This window comes from Tenebrio molitor, chromosome 5 (genome assembly GCF_963966145.1).
Source record: "Tenebrio molitor chromosome 5, icTenMoli1.1, whole genome shotgun sequence".
Lineage (NCBI taxonomy): Eukaryota > Metazoa > Arthropoda > Insecta > Coleoptera > Tenebrionidae > Tenebrio > Tenebrio molitor.
The window spans coordinates 4,058,230-4,072,409 of NC_091050.1; positions in this window are offsets into that span (position 1 = coordinate 4,058,230).

The window sequence follows — 14,180 nt, forward strand, 5'->3', positions numbered from 1 at the left end:
ATTAGCACGAAGCCACCATATAAATTTCTCAATCGTTGTTCATTTTTTGCGAAGCCGTGGTTCAATTAAGCAAATTGTCCGAGAACGGCGCTATAAAAATGCTTAAATACCCCCGCTCTAATTATAGGAACAAGTCCTGATTGTTCCATATCTAATGGTTTGAGATAATAAGAGCAGTGGTGTGTGCGTTAGCTTCCCACTCACGTCCCAACATGGTCTCATAAATTATACCAACATCGAATGGTCATTAATGCATTGGGTGGCAACTACAGTGTGGTCCATGCGACTTACGCGCGACAGCCAACATTTCGCCTTATTTTGCGTTGTCTCTGTTTCAATTCAAATTTATTAAAACCCAATAATAGACCAGAGGCTCGAAGACCAGCCAGTACCCAACACTCAGCTTGGGCATATTAATGAAATCAAGTGTACATGTTTAAAAGTACATAAATGTTAGCGTAGTCAAGGGTAAACAGCTTACAGAGCAGTAACGAAACCACTATAAACATAAGCTTTCAGTAGAACAGGAGAACAGACCACATATATAATGGCTAGAGCGCCACTAAGGCAGCTTTAACTGTACCAACCAGACAGCAGTCAGAACTACATGCTCGCTAATTATACCGAAACAATATTATGTGCAACACAAGGGATTAATTATCCTCAATACACAGAGAGGGTGTATTAGATATGTGAGTATTCGCTGCCTCGTGGTTCATCGTGCATGGATTTATTGTGCGAAAGGCCATCATTGAAGATTAGTACTCAACAAGTGAATCTAGTGTCACCTATAGGAATATTTAAAAAAATAATACACCAGAAATATTTTCCTCGCTTTTCAACATGCGACAAGTCTTATAAGAAAGAAAAGAATATGATATTTTATTTAAAAATAATTTCTTTTCCTTGCGCATTTTTTTATGAAATTCACTTAAAATTTTGAGACACCTAATCGTAAGCAAACTTTAGAAAAGAGAAGAACAAGAAAATTTAACTTTAAGTAGCTAAAATGAACAACTAAAACTTCTATTGTAAAAACATGTAAGGACCTGCCTATTTTTGCTATTGCCATATATCCTGATCTTATTTTTTGGTTGAATTAATGATACTTACAGTATTTGTACTTTACAGAAGACAAAATGTTGATAATCATCATTAACAATTACTAGTTAGTTTCCAAAAAACCTAAATAATTTATTTAAATGCATCGGTGTACTCCCCACAAATAAAGATATATTTTATCTTAAGTGTATGCTAAACCTCAACAGGTTAACGAACTGAAGAAACTTCCTTAAACTAAAAGCCAGTACCTAATAATTAATAAATTTCTCCGATTTATTGAACTTTCCTCGTCTGATCAGCTCATTAATACAACAGCAACGTCGTCAGCAGTTGCAGGATTTACTAAAAAACAAGTCACAGTTTTCTGTATTTGTACATTAATTATAATTCCCATAAACCATCGTGGTTGAGCCTGTCTATGCACACGTCGTCGAGCAATAGTTTATTGGAATTTCACTGCATGTCGCCATAATCAAGAACGCACGTGCATTTACCTATTCTGGATGCGGTATTTGGGCTAGACATGTATAAACACATACAATATTATCAGTAACGGGGCTTGTTATTATTGTGTTTACATGTATATTTCATGTCGCACTTCTGGTGGGCCCGTACCATGCATATAATATATCCACCTGTCCCGCTATGCGACTACCGACTTTACTAAACTCCTACTCAAGTTTCACCATATCACATACGAAATAGATAATAACGACATAAACACCTCCAATTTTCACCTGCTACGTTTATATTTTCGGGACTGGACGACTTTATAACTTGTTATTAGAACCTGGTACCTGGTTCTTTAATTTCTTGTAGTTACCTCAACTTTGATAGTTCGAAAGTTAGGAATCGTCGCGGAATTAAGCGTTTTTAGATAGATTTTTCATTTTCAACTGAGGCACTATTGACTTCGTCTTTGTACCAATGACGCAATAACTGTACAATTTCTGTTGTTTCTCAGATGAATGCTTGCCGAACACCTGGTTATTTTATTAGAATTGATACCTACTCCCACGTTGATACACTTGGATAGTTTGATTTTTTACGTGAGTGAGGTGTATGTAATGGTGACAATTTGTAACTGAATCATGGTGGCGATTTTTCATCATACAAAGGTTACTGACGACTGATTCTTGTGAACTCAGTTCTTTTGTGTTTTGTCAGAAAATGCACCTGTTTGGAATGTGTATTTCTTTATAATTGCGGTAGTTATACCGTATAAGACACATAAAGTTCCAAGATTATTTAATTGTATTTCCTTGCACAATACTGGTAATAACAATAATATGTAATTATTTACTAATTCACAGTAACAATGCGCACATTTGTGGTTGGTGATATACACCTGCCGAACATATATAAATAGAAAATGAAGGACGTGATAGAAATTAAATAAAAGTTCTCAACATAAAATGTAACTTTTTATATACACTCCGTAACCCTTTCAATTTCACCGCTTAGCTATCATATTGTACGACGATGTTTTTATTATGAGGTAAAATATGAAAACAATAGAGACTTAAAATTTTCCATTTAGTAGGTTGTCAAATGTCCAAACTCGTTATCGAAAAAGAAAACAATGACTACAAAAAAACGAATTTGTTAAAATATGAGTTAGGAATTTCAAATGGTTTAGCTAGTTTACTTTATCTGCCGCTCGTCAGCTCGTCAAATGCCATGACACTAAAGTGACACTTTAGCATTATCAATGCAGCAGTATAATGTCATATTTTACTGACGTTTGAAGAAACAATTAAGGAATTAATAAAACAGAAAAACAAAAATAAGATTTAATATTATCTTTAAACTGGACTGAAATGATCCCTGTTCCGATGATTTTATCCTGTATTATGAATAATAACAATGCAACAAGCGATGATATTTTTCTGGCATAGCACTGGAACAACTCTTGACAGGTTTATTGCCTCGACTAAACATCATTTAAATTCGAACGTTGTGTCATCTCTCAAACTTGCTCTGTGTTTGCGCTGTTCGACATTCCGTTGTTCCTGTCGCATCCAGATGCATTGTGTTATTTGCATCGTCATTTTTTATGGTTGCAATTACGTACTAAATACGTGCTTGATGAACAGGAGTGGTTAATTTTGTCCTCACTTGCTATTCAAATCGAAGAATCCAAGATTAACGAGGAACAGCTAGATTAAATAAACCAACTAAGTTGCATAGCACATGAAATTATTTAATTTATCTATCTGAAATCAATAAATAACTTTCAATAAATACGTTAATTTAAACAAACGTGTTGAGTAACAACAAGATAACTAAACTTTCGTTTTGTTTATCAAAGATGCCGATACGTGAAAGGCATGATATTTATGCAGAATTAGTTAGAGTAAAGCAATAATAATAATCACTTTACTATACTGTGAATGTTCACATGATTCAGATTACGCTTCGTTCCTTTTATCCCTTGTTCCTGAACTAACGAATACATTCATAGATACAAACTTGAATGGACAAACAAGTCGGCCCACGCTGGACGAAATTTAAAACCTTACGTTTTAAGTGATAGTGCTTTTTCGGCTCATTATTAAACGTCCGATGCGAACCGATGAAACAAAGGGTTCATATATGTTTATTAGGGTCGACCGCTATAAATTAACATTGATTAGGATTTTGTGTGATTATATCTGATTGTCCTCGGAATGAGCCATAAATAATGGCCAATATACCTGAGCCAACCCTGCTTCTGATAAAGCGGGGAAAGCAAAACGCTGTCTTGAATCGCAATACTGACGACGGTAAATTGAGCCCGCCTGGACAGCTCTCTTCGAAAAGATTTTTCAAATTTCTTTTACTATAGGTACATATTGACAAACTCCATACAGGTGTGTCAGAGTGCTTAGACAGACATACAAACATACCTGAAACGGACACAGTTTAAATAATCAACGGTCATTTTGCCAATATTTATATTTTTCAGGAAATGCAATGGGTAATCCAGTCTATCAATCAAATTTCCAAATGTGAAAAAATCCAATCTGATTATAGGTAATCTAACTAATTTTATAACAATAAACGTTTAAAAGAGGTGGTGAAAATATGCTGCTTAATATGTACTTATAGGACTTAATTCAATTAAAATTCTTCTTCACGTTGTTTTGCCATGCGAGGCTATGATTTATTTTTTTAACGTTTGACACACTGTTTGATTTCCGTCACTAAAGTGCCTGATATGTGGACTTATCAAAATGAACATAACATGTTACTGAATTTCGTGCGATGTCTGAGTATTCTTCTATTGCAAACTAGTAAAACTGACAACAATGCACTAGATATTGACGCTATTTATAACCTCAAACTTAGAAAAACACAACCTAATTCAACAGACAGCTTTATTACCAAATTAAATGCAAAATGCATTATGCCAAAACACGAGAATGCATTTTATCAAGTGTTTTGGTCTTCTTATTGTACTTCTTTAATTTTGAATTTGGCAACAACCTGATAACATAAATAATACCTTATTTATTCCTATTATATTTAATAATTACATTTTACTATAGTGCATTATATCTACTGAAAGTAACAGATAACAAGTTGACTTTTTATGGGCATAATTTACCTAGAATGTTTTATTTACGGCGTTTATTTAGATCCTAAAAGTTGAGTATCGGTCCTTGACATTGAATATTAAACCGATTTGACCATTACGAATTTTTAAATTGTGATTTCATACTCGTAAAACTTTTTATGGCATTATTGAAGCAATAAAGAATTTCAATTATTACGCAGATTCTGTAAAACTATTTATGGAAAGTTTTATTTCGTGCTTGTCTTCTTTTACGTCAATATGAAAATGTTTTTCACTATGTGAAACGGAACTATCAAATGTACCTATCAAATTAAATCACAAAAAAAGTGAAATAGACACAATATTTTTGTCTGTGAGTATTTTAGTGTTTAGGCCCAGGATTATGAGGTAACGTGTGTTGGAATATCTTTGTTTTTAAAATTCCAGTATAATTACATAGGTATGTATTTTGCACACTCTGCAATCAATCTGTTGATTAATGGAAATAGAACTATAGAAAGTGCTCTACTGATTTTTCAGTCACGAAGCTCTAAAGTTTGAAATATTTAACAATCAAATCATTAATTATCCAATACGATCAAACGATTCAGATAAGTCGAATCATTTTATAAATCTCTCTTAAATATCCTGTCAATTAGACAAAAATCTGGGGAATAATGTTTATATATTTATCAGAATCAGATCATTTTATTTCTGTGATGAATAAACTGATTATCTAAGGATTGATAATATAAGATAATTATCGCTGATGAGAATGCCGCCACTCTCATCAAGAAGAACGATAACAACGTACGACGTCAACGATAATTATTATTATTCCCTTAATTTAGGGTTGTGATTCTTTCAAGTCCTTTGGCTAACGAATTCAATAAAATTTAGCTCGGTTTGGATAACTTGTTGGGTCAATTAATTAAGACATCTTTATGAACTCCATGTAACATAGCTGACGCAAAGGCAATATGATAATACAAATAAAAGTAATCTGAAACAAAAAAGGATGTTGATTTTTACAGTGGTGTTAAGGTATTAAAAATAAATACATACTACCGAAATAACATAAATTTATTGATAAATTTTTCTGTTCAAAATATCTTCAAAACACATAACACTTAAGTAACAATTTAGGTATAATAAAAACCTTAAGAATCTCATATTAGCACTTACTTAGTTTATGTTTGAAATAAATCACAGCTAATAATATGTAAGACATTAACATATCTGAATGAATTTTTATTACTTATGGAATACAACCATGCAGTTCAGTTTTCTACTACTATTTTTATTTGCTTGATTACAACACTGTGAAAAAAGCTTCTAACAACCTCCTACAATTACCTGAATTTCTTACCTGAACAGAACAAAACATGAAAAATTTAGTAAATATTTTTCTGGGGATTACTTGAAATATATACATAATATTTAACAATGACATTTTTCACAATGACCATTTATCTGACCTAGTTAGAGGTAAGCAAGGGGTGATTTAGCGGATTGCGTGTGGACTCCAAAGAAAAGAAGTACCCTTTGAAACACTTTCTAAAACCCCAACAGATTATTTACAACCGACATTTTTACCACAAAAGCATGAGGATTTTACGTATATTCGCACAAAAAGGTTTAGTACATTTTTCTTTTAAAGGGTCCTGACCATGACCACTTCCACCTTTATTATTTCGTCGTGATGTATTTGCATGATCTTGAACATACATTACGATGTTGTGTTAGGTGTAATGATAATGTTTTGTTAATTGTAATGTACAATGTAGATAGTATTAACAAAAACAAAACATGAAACCACATTATAATTTATTTCCACTATAAATTATTGTTTCAAAAGTAAATAGCGATGTTTTATGAATTTTAATGATATTGATAAGGTGCGTCATGAATAATATTGGTTTAAATAGTTTACCACTTACTTATCAACAATAATGATAATAATTGAACAAATAATATGTATACATGTGTAAGATTCTGAAATATGTAGGTAGTTTGATAACATTTTTCATAACTTAACAGTTTCATTGAATGTTATGTCTGGTGCAGGGTTTATCGTAATACATATCTAAATTGATATAACTGAAATGCTGGCCAGGCAATACAAAGTAAAATGAGAGATTTCAAATCACAGTCACGTTCTGAAAATTTCAACGTTGGTGATTTGATGTGAGACTTTTAACTACAAATGTATAAAGAAACTTGCAAATATGTAAAACATAAATAATATTAGAAACATAAGTTACCTATTACAGAACTCCTCTTACGTAACTCACTGATCTGATATGTACGAGTATTTTTCATCAGAATTCTTTTGTCCTTTTGTTCGTTTTTTTAAATACATATTTCCGTTCGACGAAGATTTTCTGTCATTATATTTTTTACATTTGGTACTTAATTCTAGTATGGTGGATCGTCACATGGTTACATTGTCCTCCTCCTTTTTCGCTTCTTCATCATCTAATATTCATCAATTCTTTTTTCCTTGAATTTTTTGTAAGATTTCTAATATAAAATATACCAGGTTCATGTGATTCACATGTTCGGAATTAATTTTTTTTATTACAAAAAATTTGTTGTATCTGAGCTTTCTTATAAGGTATAAAGGTGGTTTTTTTAAATTTGGCGTCGAAGTTGGCGTTAAAGAGTCCATTGTGAATGAACCACTCGTTTTAAAAACACTGATTTTTCAAATTGCAGATTAAAAACACACAAAAAGTGAGGTTAAATTTAAACAGCTGATGAGAGTTGTCATCCGGTGGTGCGTTCACAATCGACTCTTCGACAAAAAGTTTCCACATAAATGATGATGTGGTAGGTACCAAATAGTTTTCATGTTCAAAATCGACTGTGAAACACACGAAATGATTTATTTTTGAAAAAAATTATATACCAAATATGTAATACCAAGAATCTTCTGTAGATTTTATAAAATTATGAAAAACAGAAGTAGAGCGTTAACTAGGATAAAAACACCTCGAAGGAGCGAAGTCCGGTGGCCGTCCCCGAGGTGTCCATTCTCACACTTGGTGGAGCATTCCTGCGTCTGGCCGGGCGCAAAATAAATAATTCATGTGGGGATGCGACAAGGTGATATGAAAACAAGTTGGTCGGCATGCGTTTTTCGAACCATTGTGGAGAAGAGTTATGCGCCCCGGCGGTGAGTATCGCCGTCGAACCATCTGAAACGCACACGTGTCCGTGTTGCAGATCGTCATAACAGCCAGATATGAGTGGAAAAAACTTGGTGAAATCGTCCTTTTTCTCACCGCTGAATTCTTCTTCGTCTTCATCAGTTATATAAATAATTGGTAGGGCTCGAAGATGTCTGGTGGTAGGACGCAGACCTACAAATCACCAGGACGGATCCAGTTTTCGTCCAAAACTCTACATAAATCTATATTATATCGGGACGGAGCCCAATTAGACGGAGATTGTTCAGTTTCTACCAGACGGTGACAACGCCTCGCCGCTTGTCAACCACCAACCTTACGCGGTTGGGCTCAAGGACTTGCCGAATTCTTGCCAACTTTAGAAGGCGGCATTTCGGAGTTTTGGAAACATTTAGCAGTCATTTATGTGATAGTCCAGAGGAATTATTTATTTACATACTAATCAATACGAAATTTTAAAATTTAATTTTACGTCAATAACGTGTTCTTGTCATCTGGACTCTTTGTGCCCAATCGGTAATCGGTGTTGGTTATGCTAAAAATATAACGTCTTATATTAACAAAAAGAGGTATTTTTGCATGGTAAACAAATGAATAACGGCAATATAACACAATTTTGATTATACAACCCAACGAACTTCTAGCTGAGCTAGTTGTTAAAACTAAGCCGCACGAATATTTTTTATACCAATTGAAGATGTCGGAAGAATTATGAAAATTTCCCGTTTGATATTTATCAACCATAAATGAAAAAAATTGTTTTACAAATTATTACTTCTACAATAATTATTGCATTTTAAGACCCTAAACCACCTATGTGAAACTGTCCAGAGACGAATGCATGACAATTACAGCCTTCCACCTGTGATGGTTGTGATCATAAAGCAATTAAACAATAAATCTAACTATTTGTTCAAATAAAAGTAGTGATTGTAAAATCATAAAAGTCATAAAACACATTTATATTTTACTTAGTTTTACACACCCCATAAATTGTCGCATTTAAAACATTAACAAAAAATTATGATTAACAGTAACTAGCTAGTAAACGTGTAGTACCTAAACGTGTGTGTTTTATCTTAACCATATGATTCGAATCTTTTAAACGCAGAATATATCTAAAGATAAGTTTTAAATAACTTCTCTAACTCTTTTAACACCTTTTGTAGTATTAAAGAATAAACATTAATAAATTATTATAACTTGCATGGATAACAGTTTTAATTGTTTAAAGAAATAAGAAAGACGCAGCAATAGAACTAATATTGAAATCGATTAAGTGACTCACTAATTACAATTATTACAAGCGTAATCAATTATCTACTCTATTGCACAATTGTGACATATAAGTTCATGATTGATTTCGATTTCTTTTTTGTATCATTTAAAATGTATAAAATTCTAATGTTTATTTGGATTGAATAGTGCGTAGATATAATTTGTTGACAAGTTAAATAATTAGTTAATTGCACCTGCTTTAAGAAAAAGAGTTGATTATAACTTCTAAAATACCAGATAATCAATTATTTCAACTTAATCAATTATTCTCGCTATTATTCGATGATTTATCTAATAAACAAGTTACTCAATTTTTTTCTTGTGATGATTGATTAAATATTTTTTCAGTTTGTTTTTCCGTAATACTCCATCTTCTACGGTTTCTACTTGTGCTTGAAATAAAGATAATAAGTTACAAAATGTTATCTTTGAATTTACTTTTTCCTTTAAAATTGAATTTCAGGCAATGACAAGCAAATGACAGCACTAATTAGTGCACTAGTGCCGCAAATGACACACTAATTAGTGCACTAGTGCCATTTTTCTTAATTAGTGTCAAAATAATTTACATTTATAATATTCGATTTGCATTAAAAGGTTACAGAAAAATTTATTCAATAATGTACTTTTGAGTGACTTAAACTTTTTTCAAGGAAAGAGTCCACTAAAATATCTCTCCGGTGCATGCAAAATCTCGAAATGATTTCTTGTCGTGTGCATTGGCGAGAAAATCATCAACAATTTGACATAGACTCTGGTTATTACTATTGAAATGTTCATTTTTACAATAATTGTCTAGGCTTTTGGGATAACTAATATTTAATATCGTCTATGAAGAAGTTACAATTGTTTTATAACTACCAAACTTTTGTTTAAAAACAACACCGATGTTCAGTATCTGGCGGCGTGGTCGAGTATTTACACACAAAATCCTCAAAACAGCGTGGGATTTATATTTTACTAGCTGTTGTGCAGATACGGTACGAGACAACAGCTTGTTTTTTTTCTACTTTGATTTTGATCTTCATCTTGACCGTGACCTTAATTGTAACTTAATTTTTAAAAGATTATATACTTAGACCTTTAGTATACAGTATCGTCGCCTGTTTTTGAAGAATGATAGCACCTCAAAAATAATCTACAACACTTTAAATATGAATGGTAGGTATACGAAGCAATATTCTTCGAGTTAACCCACTTTTTGAAATGAGTTTTCGATAAATCGAATAACAAACATGTCACACAATTTATATAACAACAGAAAACAAACATTTCTTAATTTAGAAAATCATGTACCTACATACGAGTAAAATTAGGTTCGTTTCCCACTTTTTGCATTTTTTTTTTTAAGAATAAAGCCAAATAAATCGCTTCCTAATATTAAAAAGTAATTCAAAAAGTAACTATCATGTATAAATTTAGAGAAATATTCCCGAAAATACAAAGGAAATGCGACTTCGACCGCTAGTGCAATATTCATTGGTATTAGAAACAAATTACTTAATCATTGAAATAAGGCTAAAATAATAGCGACACAAGTTATCTTTGATGAAAAATCGTTGAATACCAATCAAAGACCGGAAACTTTATGTATTGCCACTGAATATTGATCGTATGAGGCATAATTATTGACAATACAATTATACCTACTGATCGTCTGAGAGAACCCTTAGACGTTCGACTAAAATTTCGATTTGAAAAATCTATCGTTACAAAAATAAAACGAAAACCGCTTCCTATAACTTCATTCATTCAGCTAATCATTATAAAACTTGATGTGCCGCTTATTATCAATGATTTTAACTTTTTGTATACGATAAGTTATCCGATGTCCTGCGATAATTCTCTGATATTAAAAAAAACACTAATGTATCTGCGAATCTCGTTTAATGCTTGTAAAAACTTTCAGACACAGGGTTATATTTTGACTGGAAAATTTATTCACGTACGTCACTTGGCATCGGCCAGATTAAAAATTTATGCGTCCTTTCTTCTCGAGTCTATATTAATATTTCCATAAGAATATTATGCGTCTGTCGTCGGACCGTTGGTATTTTCTTTCATGGAAGCCGATGGACATTTATTAGGGGAGATCCCGTCCATCGGTAACCCGACAGCAGGATAGATATCCAAATATCATATGAAGAACATTTGCATGTCGTCGGTGCTGTCGTCCTTGACAGATTTATTGGAGAGATTGTGAGGGAAGTCGGTATTAAAATCCTTTATTGTTATGGCATGACAGCGATGGGAACGCGTCGGTCTGCGTCCATTTCAGACATAACATGTGTAAACACTGCTGCATTATCGGTAAATCCTATGTGGTCTACGGGATTATGCTTATACGTCGTTGTGTCAACAAATAACACGATTTTAAAGTGCTGCATTCAGATTAGATCCAACTGGACTACAGTGATAATACAAGTTTTACGCAGATTATCTATGCTATATCATTTTATCTACGAGTGCAGTTCTACAGTAGCCAAGGTGACTCATCTATGGAAATTTATTCTACCCAAACAATTTTAAGCATCTCCAGACATAAGATTTAAAAAAAATTATTCAAAATCTACTTGTATCTACTAACGGTAGTATTAGGATTTTTCGGACGCACTTTTTCGGACGCCATCTGTTGGTCTGTTTAGTAAGTTAACAACGAGACCGACAAAACTCATATTTGTCCTGTCTCCATAAATTATGTAAATAAGTAATTGTATCGCAAATAGTAAATTTCTAGTTTTGTTGGCAAACTGAAAAAAATGCTATAAAAAAAATTGTTAATATGTATTAATAAATGTATCTATGTATTTAAACCAGGCAGATACAAAATAAATTTGTCATTTTTCCAATGATGTCTTTTGCTTTATAGTTCGTGCGGTCGCCTAAAAAATTTAATGTGCACCTTTGCCAAAAAGTGCCTTTTATCCCCGCCTGTTTTCGAGCCTCGGCTGCGCCTCGATCAGAACACTCAGACTCAGACGAAAAAGATGCACTTTTTGGCCTTGATACACGAATAACTATTTTTGCTCAATGGAGGACCAGTGTGTTTAATATGTTAATTAGTTTATCTACAATTAACTATAGTTTCACTACTATCCTCTTTGCGTGGTCAAGTTATATGTACAATTAACGTTTTTATATTATATTTACAGAAGAAGGAAGCGAACTATATTTTTATATTTTCTTGTCACTAATTGTTGTTATTATTGATAATAATAAGCATTGACGTACATCGGCTTTCTTGTTAGATGTCGCGCTTGTTATTCGCGGCGCGATTTCTGTGGCCGTTCAAGACATGTGTTATGATGCATCCTCGACCCCGTAAAAACTGATGTCTGCTACTTGCTGCCTGCAGCCTGCTGACAACTTCAATAAATATATTAGATGTTTTGTAGCGGTCGTGCCGCAATGCGACCACTGTACTTCGTCGTTGTACTTAATATCACGCTCATTATTTTGATTGATTTGTTGGCAGCTGTCGGTGAGAGCCAGTCTTTAACAAGCTCGAACGCACGGCAAAAATCCACCAGGAGTATCGACAGCAAGTGAGAGACACTTGCCACAATTACTGCACAATTGTGTGGCGGCCGCGAGAGTACAAGAGGCCGACAGGGGTTACATCTCGCTTCGGTGGCCCTGAAGGATTAGAAGAAAAACAAAGGAGATTCCCAAAGGAGTCTAACCCGGGTTTCCAAGAATGGATACATATTTTTGCAACTATAACTTGTCATTTTTAGTAGAAGCCAACATACTTTAGTATCACTAGATATCCATGCTGGAAAGTTTTTTGGGACATAATTTTTATCCAGGAAATGGATACGTCCACAGACTCTGTCGAAAATTTAACATTATAACATTATTGTTTAGATGAAACAAAAGAAAATCAATCAAAACACAGTTTGGTCTAACTGTTTTTACTGTGCCAGGTTTCTTTTTAACAATTTAAGTGTGTATGAGTTTATGTAATTCTTTATCGGGACTTGAGAACGTACCGAGACGAAAATAACTGTATATCTAATTTTAAGAACTATTCTAAGTTGGATAGCTTTTGTTGTGTCTTCTGTTTTGTTAAGTGAAACAGTTTAATAACAGAAAAATAATGTAGGTAATCTAATAAATTTCAGATAAGAGTACTTCCAGTTTATTGATATTAGCACCGTTAAGTTCTTAATCGATATGTTATAATAACAATGTATGTAGTTTATTTGACGAGTTCTTGCGTAAATTGGGGGTTTTTGGCACGAGTGGGCCAGTTTAAAACGCGAGTGATACGAGCGTTTTAAAGGCCCATGAGTGCCAAAAAAGCCCAATTGACACCCGAACGAGTTGAGTACAACGTTTTTTTGTTCGACGAGCCCCTTAAAGGCTCAAAATCGCTTAAAATCTTTAAAATTAACTTGACGTTTCGTTTTGACAAATGGTGACATTTATCAAAATCCGTTCACATAGGAGAAAATTCTCAAATTCTGACAGTGTCGAACAAAAAGAATATTTATTGCATTCACCAGAAAAATTACAACCAATAAAGTGTTCTGTTAACTTTGAAAGAGTTCAATTAATTGTGCATTTCTCAGCCAATGCTTTTTACGCTGGGACAATACATAATATGAAATATGTAGCGTCATACTCGCCAAACAGCAGATAATAATTTCCATTACAAAATAAACTCTATAATCCTTGTATTTAAATTTACTGACACATTTTAAGTTTTAACTATTAATAAATATGCAAGTATGTACATAGGTATTATCTCATGTACTACGAGTATTGTAATAAGTGTGATAGATAGGCAATACCCGTTCACTGAATTTGTCGGTATGAACCCACATTAGAGCTAGTTTTTTTATAATACTTAATAATGTTCGTTTCGCGAGATACATAACGTGAAAAGTGGTATATAACTAAATATATAAATTTTTCAGGTTATATACCTAACTTGACATCTGTCAAAGATAGCCTCAAAATTTACAATTACTTCATGTTTTTCAAAAAAACGTTGTGTGCACCTTGGTCAAAAAGTGCCTTTTGTCCTCGCCTGTTTTAAGTCTCGGCTCCGCCTCGACTAGAAAACCCAGATTCGGACGAAAAAGATGTACTTTTTGGGCCTTGAT